Genomic DNA, 16,083 nt, shown 5'->3' on the forward strand with positions numbered 1-16,083 from the left:
TCACTATAGATAACCCATATGTAAATGTGGTTTCAATTAAAAAACATAAAGCTTAAAAAGACAAAAGCCATATATCAACATGAATGATTGTGTAAACTACTAAGGAGAGAAATGAGCATGTGGCATATTTCAATCAGCATGTTTTCCCCATCTCTTTTGCTTTTTAAATACTGCTAACTTTTCCAGTGAAAGAATTTTCAACCGCGATTAAACTGAAATAAAATGAATATTGAATTAAAGTGGAAAAAAGCTATATTGTCAAATTTTAAATATGAAAGCATGCTTAGACATCTGAAAGAAATTCCAAGAGGCAGGAAAAGATAAACTCACTTAAGTTCCATAATAAATATCTAAGTTGGGTCACAGTGATGATAATTAAGATTTTTTTAGTAATTTTTTTTTGTCAAAATGATTTGTATCGTAAGAAAAAAATGCTGTAAAAATAGTTTGCAAGAATGTAAATTGTGAAGAAATAGTTCCTGGAGAAAAAGCAATATTATACAAAATCCTCACGTAAACCAGGGTGTTAGGTAATAAAGCAAGTCCTCACTCACCTCTCCAACACCCGAGGTTGTGCGGAGTTGGAATATGGGCCCACAATTCTGTCAGAGACCAGACACAAATGCGTTGATCAACGGGCACACACTACCCCAAAAGCTTTAGAATAAGTGTGGCCCCTTTATTAGGGGTGGGCATCAATATTTATACACAGAAGTAAACAAAGTGATTAACAAAAGATAATGGTCATGCATAATCAATCAAGATTTTACAGGAAGAGCAAGTTTAAGAAGTAAATGCATAGAGATAAAAGGCTAATGGCTACTTGAGGAAGGGGGTGTCATGAGTAGTTTGCAGGTCAGTGCTTTGTTCAAAAAAGGTTCAGAAAGGATTATGCAGAGACGGCCAGTCTGGGTGTTTTTTGGCTCCAAAGTTCACCAAAAGTTTAGACCCAACATTCCTCCATTTGTAGCTTTGAGATAACTATTAATCAAAAAGCTACACCCTATTTCAAGATCTCAAGGGCCGCTTGGCAATTTCAGCCTGGGCCAATTCGAAGAGAGTAAGGCTTTTAGCTGAAGTGGGAAAAGAATAAACTGACTTACATGAGTTTATGAGGGAGGGGACACACTGAATACAGCAACACAGTATTATAAGGACTACCATGGCCCCAACAACACCCACCAAGAGGTTTTTAACCCACCCAAATCCGGGCAGCCAATTCCATAAGGCTCCCCACCAATCATAAGGTGGCTGGCCAGAGGAGTAGTTTTTAGCCATTTCCCTTAGGTGTTTGGTACGTTGAAAAGTGTCAGAGTAGGTGTCATTTACAAAAACACAGCATTCTTCATTTATGAGGGCGCAAGTTCCTCCCTGGGCTGCTAACATCATATCTAAAGCCATTCTGTTTTGCAAAGCCAACTGGCGCAGCTGGGACATTTCCCCGGCCTGGTTCTCAAATAGGGTTGCAGTTTCATTGGTCAAAGATTCTAATAGTCCCTGTAGACGGATGATAGCACCCTTCAAGCTAGTGTGACCAGCCCACCGCTGCCAGGACAAACCATCACGGAGATTAATATCTCTGTCAGTTTCACGGATGTTACGAACGTGGGGAAAATGAGGGGGGGTGAGGGAGATCCGAGAAGGCGGTGCTAGCCATGCCAAATAACATGACCCTGCCCAATCAGGGGAGAGGAAATAATAAGCCTTGGGCCCGCACACCCAGTATGTTCCATATAATGCGTTTTGGGTATTCCATTTCTCAAAGTAGGAGGTAACCCACCGCCCGTTGTACCACTGTTCCCCTGGTAACGCAGAGGGGTCGTTGTGTGAACTGCAGAGGCACAATTTGGTAGTGTTGTCCTCAAAGGGCAGTGTAGTACTGCTTGAGCAGTTGTAGAAGGCAATTGTGTATCCTTTAACAATTAGTTGGACACCCTCGAGCTCTGAGCAGGGCTTTTTAAAAACTGACTCTGAAAACCTGCCCCTCCATGAAAAAGTTGAAAAGGTTGGATCGGGGTGAGGGATCCACATATGGGATAAGTGGGATGCGCAAGGCTTGAAGCCAAGATTTTTACTAAAGGCGGTGCCATTAAAATATATGTTGCATTTACTTGTTCCCACAAAAGTTGACCCTTTTTCTTTAACAAAACACAGTGATCCTGTTTGATTGGTTACCCTGAGATATTTGTTAATTGGCACTTCTGTTTTGTCCCATGTAAGATTGGGTTGGACTGGATCTTTTATTCTAGTCGGTGGCATCCAAGTCATATTAGCAGTGGTTAGGGGAATGGGTGTGAAGGGGAGTCCCTGTGCTGCATTTACTGGAAATTGAGTACATACCCAGCAATCACTTCTATTTCCTAAAATACGAGTTTTAACCTCATGGGAATATCTAATAAAAGCATTATCTTCATAAGCAGAAAATAAACTGAAAAAGCATAAAAAACATACAGTTGTCAGAATAAAGGGTCCTCTCATTTTTTCCGAGTTAATTTAAGTCTAATGTCTGAGAGAGGTAAGCTGGTCCACTGGTCGAAGGCAGTGTCCTCAGTGGTGACAAGAGCTGCTGGTCCGTCACTGTGGTCCACTACGGCTGGCTTGACGTGGGAGTGGTGGATCCAAGATTTGCGTCCTTCCAGGAACACTGCAGTCTGGTTTGTCAAAAGAACCTGGTGGGGTCCAGTAAACCTTGGCTGGAGGGTGTCGTCACGAACGAACTTTTTGGCCCAGACGAAGTCCCCTGGTTGGAACGGGTGGATTTGTTCCTCCAGCGGCACGGTCTGGGAAAACTGCGAGGCTTTCCAAAGGGTACGGAGGCGAGCCTGTAGGGAGAGAAACTGACACGCAGTCATATGATCCCCTCCCAATAGTGAAACATCAGCACGTGGTAGCGCCCCGCCTTTGAAAGGGGGGTGTCCATAGAGCAGTTCAAAGGGGGATAATCCCAATGCGCGGGTTGGGCGAGTACGAAGGTGAAACAGGACCAAGGGAAGTACCTGAGGCCACTTTAATCCTGTTTCCTGACAGTATTTAGCCAATGTAAACTTAAGTTCCCTATTCATACGCTCAACTTTCCCGCTAGACTGGGGGTGGTAGGGTGTATGAAAGGAGTGTGAAATGCCCAGTCCTTGTTCTAAATGGCCAAGGACATGACCAGTAAAGTGAGGTCCGCGATCTGAGTCGAGCACAAGAGGGATGCCAAAACGGGGTACAATATCTCTAAGGAGAATCTTCGCCACTGTGGCAGCAGTACAATTAGCAGTAGGAAAAGCTTCGACCCAGGAAGTCAGAGGGCAAACCAAAACAAGGAGGTGCTTTTTTCCAAAAGCCTTTGGCATATCTGCAAAATCAATTTGAAGATGTTGAAATGGAGCAGCAGGCGGAGGTCTTCCACCCTTAATTTTGTTAAGAGGTGGAGCAGGTCCATTACGCTGACATGTGCTGCATGCTTTCACTATTGATAGGCAATAGGGTTGAATGCCTGGAGCATACCAAAAGCGAGCGATAGTGTCCACGAGGGCGTGCGTGCCGTAGTGACCCCCTTTATCATGGTGCCAGCGAACTGCCACAGGGTATGTGGAGCGAGGGAGGCAGGCTCGGCCATCTGGCATAAGCCAGGTCCCTTTGACCAGAGTGGCCCCGAGGCTTTCCCATGATTTTAGTTCAGCAGCGGGTACTGGTACGGGGTGCGGTGGAGTAAAGGAGGAGGTTGCAATAGCCAATGTGGGCATGGCTAAAGGTAAGGTGGCAGCCTTCTTGGCGGAGGCGTCAGCCAGGGCATTCCCACGGGTAACGGGGCTGCTATCTTTAGTATGGGCCCGGCAGTGAACTACAGCCAGGACGGAGGGTTTTTGGAGGGCGTCCAAAAGCTTGTGGATGAGGGGGAGGTGCTGAATGGGTTTACCGGCAGCTGTCTGGAAACCTCGAAACTTCCAGAGGTGGATATGACAATGCACAACTCCAAAAGCATATTTGCTATCAGTAAAAATGGTAACGGTCTTACCAGCGGCCAACTGGCAAGCTCGGGCCAGGGCATAGAGTTCAGCGGCTTGGGCTCCCCAGTTGCCTGGCAGTGAGGCGGCCTCTTGAATGTCCCATTCAGAGGTGACAGCATAACCAGTGAAACGCTTGCCATCAACATAGAAGGAGCTTCCGTCCGAGAAGAGGATGCAATCGGGGTTGTCCAGTGGCACGTCAAACAGGTTGTCTCTTATCTGTAAGATGCTGGAAACTACTTCCACACAGTCGTGCTGGTCCTGGGGGACTGGCAGGTCAGGAAGCAAGGTAGCTGGATTAAGGGGTCCACACCTTTCAAAAATTAGGTTAGTGTCTTCTAAGAGTTCGGCCTCTAGCTGTTGCTGACGATGGGCCGAAAAGACTTGGGTTGTGCCCCTACGCAGAAGGGCTGACAAGGCATGAGAGGTCCAAACCGTGGTAAAATGACCCAGGGTTAGGCTCTTTGCCTTTGTGATCAGCAGGGCAGCTGCTGCCAGAGTCCGGGTGCAGGATGGGGTTCCCTGAGCGACAGGGTCGATTTGCTGAGAGTAAAAAGCAAGCGGGAAATGGTGGGGCCCGCTCAGCTGGGTAAGGACACCACTAGCAATTCCGCCCCTCTCGTGGACAAAAAGGTGAAAGGGTTTGCTGTAATTGGGGGGGCGGAGAGACATGGAGGAGGCCACACTGTCCTTGAGTAACTGAAAGGCTTGAATAGTGTCCGGGGACCACTGCAAAGGGTCAGGAGCAAGGTTAGCAGTGAGTCGGTGGAGCGGTTTGCTTAACTCCCCGCAGGACGGCAACCAGGGGCGACAGAAGCCAATTAATCCTAAGAAACCTCGAAGTTGTTTCTTGGTGTTCGGTAGAGGGCAGTTTTGAATAGTCTTTATGCGGGCTGGGTCCATCTGTCTTCCTTCTGGGGTTAACAGGAAGCCCAGATATCGGACCTTCTGTGAGACCCACTGAATCTTTTTAGGGTCTACCTTGTGGCCTCTGGTGTGTAGGTATAATAAAAGTGCCTTACCATCGATGCGGAGGGCAGCTTCTTCGCGATTACCTAATAGGATGTCATCTACGTATAGGACCAATGTGGATCCCTGCGGACTGGTGAAACCTTCCAAGTCGTGGCGGAGGCACTGGCTGAAAATCGTGGGGCTGTCTCTGTAGCCTTGAGGAAGTCGTTGCCAGACATAACTTTGTCCCTCCCAGGTGAAACCAAAGAGATACTGAGAGTCTGGGTGCACAGGAATGCTGAAAAAAGCTGATTTTAAGTCAATAACAGTGAACCATTCAGCATCCCAGGGGATTTGGCTGATGATAGTAGCTGGGTCAGGAACTACTGCATGAAGAGGGACCACATACTGATTAACAACTCGTAGATCCTGTACAAAGCGCCAACGAACAGGGTCTCCGTCCTTTTTAGGAGGCTTTTTGACAGGCAGTATAGGGGTGTTACAGGGAGTGCGCTGAGGGCGGACTAGCTTTTGTGCAATGAATCCCTCAATAATGGGGCGGATGCCCTCCCGGGCTTCCAGCGACAGGGGGTATTGAGGGACTGACGGGGGGGTTAAGGAAGGCTTTACCTGAATCCTTACAGGCTCTGCCGAAAGGAGCAGGCCAACATCAGTGTCAGAAATTCCCCAGAGGGTTGAAGGCAAGTCAGTGAGGTCAGGGGAGAGAGAGGGGGGTGTTTCCCAATTACCCTGAGTAGGGGCCGAATCTCCTAACACTGTCATCAATAATCCTACCCCTTCAGGAGTGCAGGTTAAAGTAGCCTCAAGCTTACAGAGTAAATCCCGGCCCATCAAAGGGATCGGACAAGCTGGGGAAAAAAGAAAACGGTGAGAAAAACATTTATCAGCATAAATAACATTCAAAGGCAAAGTGAGTCCCAGAGACTGTGGGTTGCCCTCCACCCCAGTCGCAGTTTTAACCTCAGAGGATAGCCAGGGAGAGGGGGCATGATTTAAAAGAGAGAAAGTAGCCCCAGTATCAATGAGGAAAGAGACAGGCAGTCCCTGGACTGAAAGGGTTAAACGAGGCTCTTCGCTGGGAGGAGAGAAAGTGAGAAAGGAGCCGGCTAAAGACATTAAGGAAATAAGACCATCACATTGTTTGCCTTCGCCCCCGGGGTACCGTCATTGAGGAGGCTGAGTTTGCTGCGGCTGCTGCTGTTTTCCATAGTTGATCCAGGCCTGGGGGATGGGCTGAGCTGGTGGTGCAGGGGTGTATTCCTCACTTGTGTAAGCATCTGCGGATGCAGCCAGACCTTCTGGGCGTCCCCAGGGGCATTCACGTTTAAAGTGACCAGGCTGTCCGCACTGAAAACAATTTCCTGATGGCTGGGGTCGCCAGGACCCTCTTCCCCGGGCACCCTGGAATCCCCTGCCACGGCCACGGCCTTTGCCTCGAACACCACCGTGAAAAGCTAAAGCCATCAGCTTATATTCTTCCTTTTTCTCTTTCTTTTTACTACTTTCCCTTTCTTTCTCCCAGGCAAAATCAGCTACTTCCAACACTGAAGTGACTGACTCACCTCCCCAACCAGGGCGAAACTTTAAGAAGTAATCCCTTACAGGGGGCACCGACTGATTCACAAAAAATGAAATAAGAGTAGGGTGGTCTGCTTCTCTCTCAGGATCCATCTGAGTGAACATTCGGGCCCCCTCCAATAGCCTCGACCAGAACTTTCTGGGCGGCTCATCAGATTCCTGCCGAATCTGCATGAACTTAGCCTGATTAGGTGAGCGGCGAGCCATTTCCTTGAGTCTCTCTAACAATCGCTCTCTATCTGTTCGCAGCTGAGTCAGCTTTAGCTGAGTCCAGTCTAGGGGATTCCAGCCAGCGGCCAGATCCCGCCTATCCATCCAAGTAACATTAGCTGCATTGCTATCTCCCCATGTCCTTTCTGCCATCCACAATCTACTACGTTCTTCTCCAGTCAAAACTCTACTTAACAACTGATCCACATCCGTATAAGTAGGATTATAACTTAAAAACAATCTTTCTAGAAGTTCTATGATCTTTCGGGGATTTTCCCCAAAAGACCCTGACAACTGTCCCCACTCTTTCAAATCCCATTCTAGCCATCCTTTATATTCCACAATACTAGCATGTTGCAATTGTCCATCATTGCTCATATAAGGTTGATCGTGCACCTGTAAAGGCATCTCTATAACCATACTTTTATTATTCGCAAGAGATTTGACAGAGACATCCTCTAGGCTATCCTCAGGGGGGGGGCATGCACCCTGCTGTACCTGCTTGGACCTAAGCCTAGTAACTACTCCTCCCGAGGTTGGCCCCTCCAATTCCTCCTCATCCTTCTGCACAAATTCCAATCTGGGATCCTGCAGATTCCCCTCTGCTACAAGGAGAGAGTTCCCCTGCGGAGGAGGAATAGGGGCAGGTGCAGAGGGGACCAGCTGACGAGTCAAAACACGCCGTGGTCTACACCCTTCATCGAAATAACCTGGAGGGGGTTCACTCTCGGGAGAGTACCTGACTGCCATAATTTTTAAAGATTTCCACAGCTCTGCTGCTGTGTCCCAACAAAACCAGTAACATAACTGTCCCGGATGGTCTTTTTCGATCTGGCTCTTTACTCCTCTTAAGGCAGCCTGCTCGAAAGAGCCATACGAAGGCCACCTCATCTCCGAGTCGGCCAATACCGCGGTATACCCAGTCCAATTCCTTACACATAGTGTGTACAACTTCTTCCTAGACATTCCTGTCTGTACTGGGAGTTTCCCTTCATTCCATAACTTATTTACAATCCCCAACGGACTCTCAAGAGGCACGCTAGTCCCTTGACCCATGGTGTCTGACAGGAGCCCTCCAACTGGCGTTTACCCTGCTGTCCAATACACGACCCCTCAATATTGAATTGGCTAGGAGAAATCTCCTGTGGCGCCTTGCCAATTCATATATGAGTGGTCTGACCACTGGACAGAGGTACCGCACCAGAAGGAATCCCGGACGAGCCCCCAAATTGTTAGGTAATAAAGCAAGTCCTCACTCACCTCTCCAACACCCGAGGTTGTGCGGAGTTGGAATATGGGCCCACAATTCTGTCAGAGACCAGACACAAATGCGTTGATCAACGGGCACACACTACCCCAAAAGCTTTAGAATAAGTGTGGCCCCTTTATTAGGGGTGGGCATCAATATTTATACACAGAAGTAAACAAAGTGATTAACAAAAGATAATGGTCATGCATAATCAATCAAGATTTTACAGGAAGAGCAAGTTTAAGAAGTAAATGCATAGAGATAAAAGGCTAATGGCTACTTGAGGAAGGGGGTGTCATGAGTAGTTTGCAGGTCAGTGCTTTGTTCAAAAAAGGTTCAGAAAGGATTATGCAGAGACGGCCAGTCTGGGTGTTTTTTGGCTCCAAAGTTCACCAAAAGTTTAGACCCAACAAGGGTTTTACAATTAAAGATAAAAGTAAAAAGACATGTCATAGCTTTCTAAATGTTTAAAGGGTAGCACTAGTTTGCTTTTTAGAGTTTTGCCTAAGTGAACTGACCAGAACACAAGAAAAGCTAATCAAACAAAAACTGCTCTAAAGACTAATCATTTGTAAAGAAAGCTTTAAAAATTAGGGTACAGTATAATATACACCTCACAGAACTGGAAGGGATCCCAGAAGGTCATCGAGTCCAGCCCCCTGCCTTCACTAGCAGGACCAAGTACTGATTTTTGCCCCAGATCCCTAAGTGGCCCCCTCAAGGATTCAACTCACAACACTGGGTTTAGCAGTCCAATGCTCAAACCACTGAACCAGTTTTTACAATAAAAAAAAATTAAAAGACAAAAGCCATAGCTTTGTGATCACACAAAATTCAGAGCTAAGGCTATACAGCCTATGACTCTGTTATCTGAAGTAACCGCCCCACCATACCTACCCACTCTCTGCTTCTCCTTTTTATAATTTAAAACTGTCATCTGTTCATGTTCTTTTGCTAAACGTAGAGTTTATAATCATATCAAAGTTTTAAAAGAAACTTTACAAAGGCTTAACATGTAAAACAGGATGGGGAGGATGAGTGTGCTGTCCAGGATTTTAGGGGAATATTGATAACTGTCTGAAGTGTAGGTAGCCATTCTTTGTCTGTTATCATGCTTTAGCATGGGCAAGTGGTTGTCATACAGAAGCACTTCCTCACTTTGTAAGGCTTTATTTCCTCCATTCAATGGACTATCAGAAATAAATAAGACTGGGAGAAACACTGGGGGATTACTTTTTGTGCGGCTCCTAGGGCAACACTGTCATAAACAGATAGCTAAGGGTTAATGTCTCTTTCACCTGAAACACCTGACCAGAGAACCAATCAGGAAACCGGATTTTTTCAACTTTGGGTGGAGGGAATTGTGTGTCTGAGTCTTTTGTCTGTCTGCCTGCTGTCTCTGAGCTTTGGAGAAGTAGTTCTATTTTCTAATCTTCTGTTTCTAAGTGTAAGGACAAAGAGATCAGATAGTAAGTTATATGGTTTCTTTTCTTTGGTATTTGCATAAATATAAGTGCTGGAGTGCTTTAATTTGTATTCTTTTTGAATAAGGCTGTTTATTCAATATTCTTTTAAGAAATTGCCCTGTATTGTGTCATCTGTATACAGAGAGACTATTTGTATTTTTTCTTTCTTTTTATATAAAGCTTTCTTTTAAGACCTGTTGGAGTTTTTCTTTACTTCAGGAAAATTGAGTCTGTACTCACCAGGGAATTGGTGGGAGGAAGAAATCAAGGGAGATCTGTGTGTTGGATTGCTAGCCTGACTTGGCATTCCCTCTGGGGGAATAGGAAAGTCCTTTTTGTTCCAGGACCGGGAACGGAGAGGGGGAGTCACTCTGTTTGGATTCACAGAGCTTGTGTCTGTGTATCTCTCCAGGAGCACCTGGAGGGGGGAAGGGAAAAAGGATTATTTCCCTTTGTTGTGAGACTCAAGGGATTTGGGTCTTGGGGTCCCCAGGGAAGGTTTTTCAGCGGGACCAGAGTGCCCCAAAACACTCTAATTTTTTGGGTGGTGGCAGCAGGTACCAGGTCCAAGCTGGTAACTAAGCTTGGAGGTTTTCATGCTAACCCCCATTTTTTGGACGCTAAGGTCCAAATCTGGGACTAAGGTTATGATATGGTGTAGCAGTGGTGGGATCTAGACAGAATCCAGAAGCCAGTGGGAATATTATATTTTTCTTTTCTCTGCTAAGGGCTTTTTAGCAGAGAGAAACAGTTTGGTTTTAAAAGGGAACCAGAGAGAATTTTTTTTTTCTGCTCTCTCTGGCAGTGTGTGCCTTGCATGTTAAGCAAGAAGTCGTTAAGGGCTATCACCAGTCTTTTGTCATGCAATAGCCCTCCCATTAGGAGGCAAGTACCAGCACTTATATGCATGCAAATAAAGTGGTTTTTCTGGTTTCCCTTCATTGAACATTAGCTAGAGAGAGAAAGGGAAAAAGCACTGTTGCTAGGCAGACTCCAGGAGGGAACAGAGCCTGCAGTTCAAAAGAGAAACACCGGAGGGCACCCCAACACAAGAAAACAGGAACCATGTCTACCAGGACAAAAATGGAGGCCGAAGACCAATTCAAAGAAGCTGAACACACGCGAGAGATGGAAAAACACAAACAGGAACTAGAAATAAAACAAAAAGAGATGGAGATAAAAGAAAAGGAAGAAAACCTCAAACTGGCAGCCTTCCAAAGAGAACAGGCAGCCCAAGAGGCAGCACACAAAAGAAAACTAGAAGAAGAAGAGGTGGCCCACCGCCGAGAAATGGAAAAACAACAAAAAGAGAATGAAGAGAAGGAAAAACAGAGAAAACATGAACTGGAGTTGGCAAAAGCTGGACTGCATGTGCCAGCCACCCCTAACAACCCGGCGCCAATTATTGCTCCACAGCACAGGAAATTTCCCACCTACAAGGCAGGTGATGACACCGAGGCCTTCTTGGAAAATTTTGAAAGAGCCTGTCTTGGGTACAGCATCCCCGAAGACCAGTACATGGTAGAATTAAGGCCACACCTCAGTGGACCTTTAGCAGAGGTGGCAGCTGAAATGCCTAAGCTGCAAATGAATGACTATAAACTTTTTCAAACCAAGGCCAGATACAGGATGGGGATAACCCCAGATCATGCCCGTCGGCGTTTCAGAACCCAAAAGTGGAAACCAGAGGTGTCATTTCCCAAACACGCCTACTACATTGCAAAAAACTATGAGGCCTGGTTAACAGGAAACAACATTCAAACCTTGGAAGAACTGAACCTCCTCATACAAATGGAGCAGTTCTTGGATGGTGTTCCTGAAGACATCACACGGTACATACAAGATAGAAATCCCAAAGATATCGCTGAGGCGGGGGAAATTGGAGCCAAATGGATGGAACTGGCAGAAAGCAAGAAAGCTACTGTCAAGGGGAACGATTACCCCAGGGGGCACACAGACCATAAACCCTACAACCGAGGACAGCCAAAGACCCCACATACCACTCAAGTAAAGCCACCGATACCCTACTCTTCAACCTCACCAGTCTCCAGTAACTCACCTCGGCCCAGTGACCCATCAGATGGAAGATGCTTTAAGTGTAATGAACTGGGACATATCAAGGCCAACTGTCCAAAGAACACCATGCGAGTGCAATTCATTACACCACCATCACACCAAAGATCCCCAGGCCCGGATGCCTCTCAAATACCCGTGGAGCGAAGGGAAAATTTGAGAGTGGGCGGAAAGAAGGTTACTGCGTGGAGAGACACGGGGGCACAAGTGTCAGCTATCCACCAATCCTTCGTTGACCCCAGATTCATCAACCCAAAGGCCAAAGTTACAATTTACCCCTTCATGTCACAAGCTGTAGACTTGCCTACAGCTCAACTGCCTGTCCAGTACAAAGGCTGGTCAGGAATGTGGACTTTTGCAGTCTATGACAATTATCCTATCCCCATGCTACTGGGGGAAGACTTGGCCAACCAGGTGAGGCGGGCCAAGAGAGTGGGAATGGTTACCCGTAGCCAAACCAGGCAAGCTTCCAGACCCATTCCTGTTCCTGAGCCGTCCACAGAGGCCCCGTCTGTGTTACCAGAGACCCAGACAGAGGTAGTGGACCCGGATTCCATGCCTACCACTGAAACAGCCACAGCATCTCCAGTCCCAGGCCCGGAACTGGAATAGCAACCAGCACCAGCAAGTGCAACCACATCTTCAACCTCAACGCCAGAGGGCGCCAGCGAGCCAGAACTGGCAGAAGCAAAACACAGCCATACCCAAAAGGCTCAGCCAGAGCCTGAAATACCCTCAGGTGCACCAGCGGAGAGCGGTTCACCAGCAACGGAAACAACCCCATCACCTACATCGCTTCCAGAGGGACCAAGCCCAAGTCCACAGTCTGAGGAAGAACTGGTGACCCCAGCCTCAAGGGAACAGTTCCAGGCTGAGCAGGAAGCAGATGACAGCCTTCAGAAAGCGTGGGCGGCGGCACGGAGCACCCCACCGCCTCTCAGCTCTTCTAATCGATCCCGGTTTGTTATAGACCAAGGACTTTTATACAAGGAAATTCTTTCTGGTGGACACCGGGAAGAATGGCAGCCGCAAAAACAGTTGGTGGTTCCAACTAAGTACCGGGGGAAGCTCTTAAGCTTAGCCCATGATCATCCCAGTGGCCATGCTGGGGTGAACAGAACCAAGGACCGGTTGGGGAAGTCCTTCCACTGGGAGGGGATGGGCAAGGATGTTGCCAAGTATGTCCGGTCTTGTGAGGTATGCCAAGAGTGGGTAAGCCTCAAGACCAGGTCAAGGCCCCTCTCCAGCCACTCCCCATAATTGAGGTCCCATTTCAGCGAGTAGCTGTGGATATTCTGGGCCCTTTCTCAAAAAAGACGCCCAGAGGAAAGCAGTACGTACTGACTTTAGTGGACTTTGCTACCCGATGGCCAGAAGCAGTAGCTCTAGGCAACACCAGGGCTAACACTGTGTGCCTGGCCCTAACAGACATCTTTGCCAGGGTAGGTTGGCCCTCTGACATCCTTACAGATTCAGGGTCTAATTTCCTGGCAGGGACCATGGAAAAACTGTGGGAAACTCATGGGGTGAACCACTTGGTTGCCACCCCGTACCACCATCAAACCAATGGCCTGGTGGAAAGGTTCAATGGAACTTTGGGGGCCATGATACGAAAATTCATCAACGAATTCTCCAATAATTGGGACCTAGTGTTGCAGCAGTTGCTGTTTGCCTACAGGGCTGTACCACATCCCAGTTTAGGGTTTTCACCATTTGAACTTGTGTATGGTCACGAGGTTAAGGGGCCATTACAGTTGGTGAAGCAGCAATGGGAAGAGTTTACGCCTTCTCCAGGAACTAACATTCTGGACTTTGTAAGCAACCTACAAAGCACCCTCCAACACTCTTTAGCCCTTGCTAAAGAGAACCTAAAGGATGCTCAAGAAGAGCAAAAGGCCTGGTATGACAGACATGCCAGAGAACGTTCCTTCAAGGTAGGAGACCAGGTTATGGTCTTGAAGGCGCAACAGGCCCATAAGATGGAAGCATCATGGGAAGGGCCATTCACGGTCCAAGAGCGCCTGGGAGCTGTAAACTACCTCATAGCATTTCCCAATTCCTCACTAAAGACCTAAAGTGTACCATGTTAATTCTCTCAAGCCTTTCTATTCCAGAGATTTACAGGTTTGTCAGTTTACAGTCCAGGAGAGAGGCTGAGTGGCCTGACGGTTGTACATACGACGGGAAAAAGACGGTGGCGTGGAAGAGGTGAACCTCTCAACCACCCTGGAACGTCTGCCGCGGCAACAAATCAAGGAGCTGTGCATAGCTTCGCCGCCATTGTTACTCAGCCACCCCAGGACGGACCTGAACGGGCATAACACTCCATTGATACAGGTAATGCTCACCCAATCAGAACCCCACCCTACGGGTGTCTCCTCATGCCCAAGCTGGTATAGAACGGGAGATCCAGAACATGCTACAGATGGGTATAATCCGCTCATCTACCAGTGCATGGCATCTCCAGTGTTCTGGTACCCAAACCAGATGGGGAAATACGCTTTTGCGTGGACTACCGTAAGCTAAATGCGGTAACTCGTCCGGACAACTATCCAATGCCACGCACTGATGAGCTATTGGAGAAGTTGGGACGTGCCCAGTTCATCTCTACGATAGACTTAACCAAGGGGTACTGGCAAGTACCGCTAGATGAACCTGCCAAGGAGAGGTCAGCATTCGTCACCCATGCGGGGGTGTATAAATTCAATGTCCTTCCTTTCGGCCTTCGAAATGCACCCGCCACCTTCCAGAGGCTGGTAGATGGTCTACTAGCTGGACTGGGAGAATTTGCAGTTGCCTACCTCGATGATGTGGCCAATTTTCCGATTCCTGGCCCGAACACCTACTCCACCTGGAAAAGGTCTTTGAGCGCATCAGGCCGGCAGGACTAACTGTTAAGGCCAAAAAGTGTCAAATAGGCCAAAACAGAGTGACTTACCTGGGGCACCAGGTGGGTCGAGGAACCATAAACCCCCTACAGGCCAAGGTGGATGCTATCCAAAAGTGGCCTGTCCCACGGTCCAAAAAGCAAGTCCAATCCTTCTTAGGCTTGGCGGATACTACAGGCGATTTGTACCACACTACAGCCAAATCACTGCCCCATTGACCGACCTGACCAAAAAGACCCAGCCAAATGCAGTTAAGTGGACTGATGAGTGTCAAAAGGCCTTTACCCAACTTAAGGCAACACTCATGTCTGACCCTGTACTCAGGGCCCCGGATTTTGACAAGCCATTCCTAGTAACCACAGATGCATCTGAGCGTGGTATAGGAGCAGTGCTCATGCAGGAAGCAACAGATCACAACTTCAATCCTGTCGTGTTCCTCAGCAAGAAACTGTCTGAGAGGGAAAGTCACTGGTCAGTCAGTGAAAAGGAATGCTATGCCATTGTGTACGCCCTGGAAAAGCTACGCCCATATGTTTGGGGACGGCGGGTTCCAACTACAAACTGACCATGCTGCACTAAAGTGGCTTCATACTGCCAAGGGGAACAACAAGAAACTTCTTCGTTGGAGTTTAGCTCTCCAAGATTTTGATTTTGAAATTCAACACATCACAGGAGCTTCTAACAAAGTTGCTGATGCACTCTCCCGTGAGAGTTTCCCAGAATCCAGTAGTTAAAAGTGTTCTTAAAATGTAAAAGTCTGTTAGTTATATACTTAGTGGTATATGTAAAGGTGCATGTGTTGTATTACCCTGGTTATTTTCAAGTTCTAGAAGGAAATTGCCGCCAGTGAGCTTCCCCACTGTCTGCAATTTGGGGGGCGTGTCATAAAGAGATAGCTAAGGGTTAATGTCTCTTTCACCTGAAACACCTGACCAGAGAAACCAATCAGGAAACCGGATTTTTCAACTTTGGGTGGATGGGAATTGTGTGTCTGAGTCTTTTGTCTGTCTGCCTGCTGTCTCTGAGCTTTGGAGAAGTAGTTCTATTTTCTAATCTTCTGTTTCTAAGTGTAAGGACAAAGAGATCAGATAGTAAGTTATATGGTTTCTTTTCTTTGGTATTTGCATAAATATAAGTGCTGGAGTGCTTTAATTTGTATTCTTTTTGAATAAGGCTGTTTATTCAATATTCTTTTAAGAAATTGCCCTGTATTGTGTCATCTGTATACAGAGAGACTATTTGTATTTTTTCTTTCTTTTTATATAAAGCTTTCTTTTAAGACCTGTTGGAGTTTTTCTTTACTTCAGGAAATTGAGTCTGTACTCACCAGGGAATTGGTGGGAGGAAGAAATCAAGGGAGATCTGTGTGTTGGATTGCTAGCCTGACTTGCATTCCCTCTGGGGAATAGGAAAGTCCTTTTTGTTCCAGGACCGGGGAACAGAGAGGGGGAGTCACTCTGTTGGATTCACAGAGCTGTGTCTGTGTATCTCTCCAGGAGCACCTGGAGGGGGGAAGGGAAAAAGGATTATTTCCCTTTGTTGTGAGACTCAAGGGATTTGGGTCTTGGGGTCCCCAGGGAAGGTTTTTCAGCGGGACCAGAGTGCCCCAAAACACTCTAATTTTTTGGGTGGTGGCAGCAGGTACCAGGTCC

The sequence above is a fragment of the Gopherus evgoodei genome, chromosome 1 (assembly GCF_007399415.2).
Source record: "Gopherus evgoodei ecotype Sinaloan lineage chromosome 1, rGopEvg1_v1.p, whole genome shotgun sequence".
Classification (NCBI taxonomy): Eukaryota; Metazoa; Chordata; order Testudines; family Testudinidae; genus Gopherus; species Gopherus evgoodei.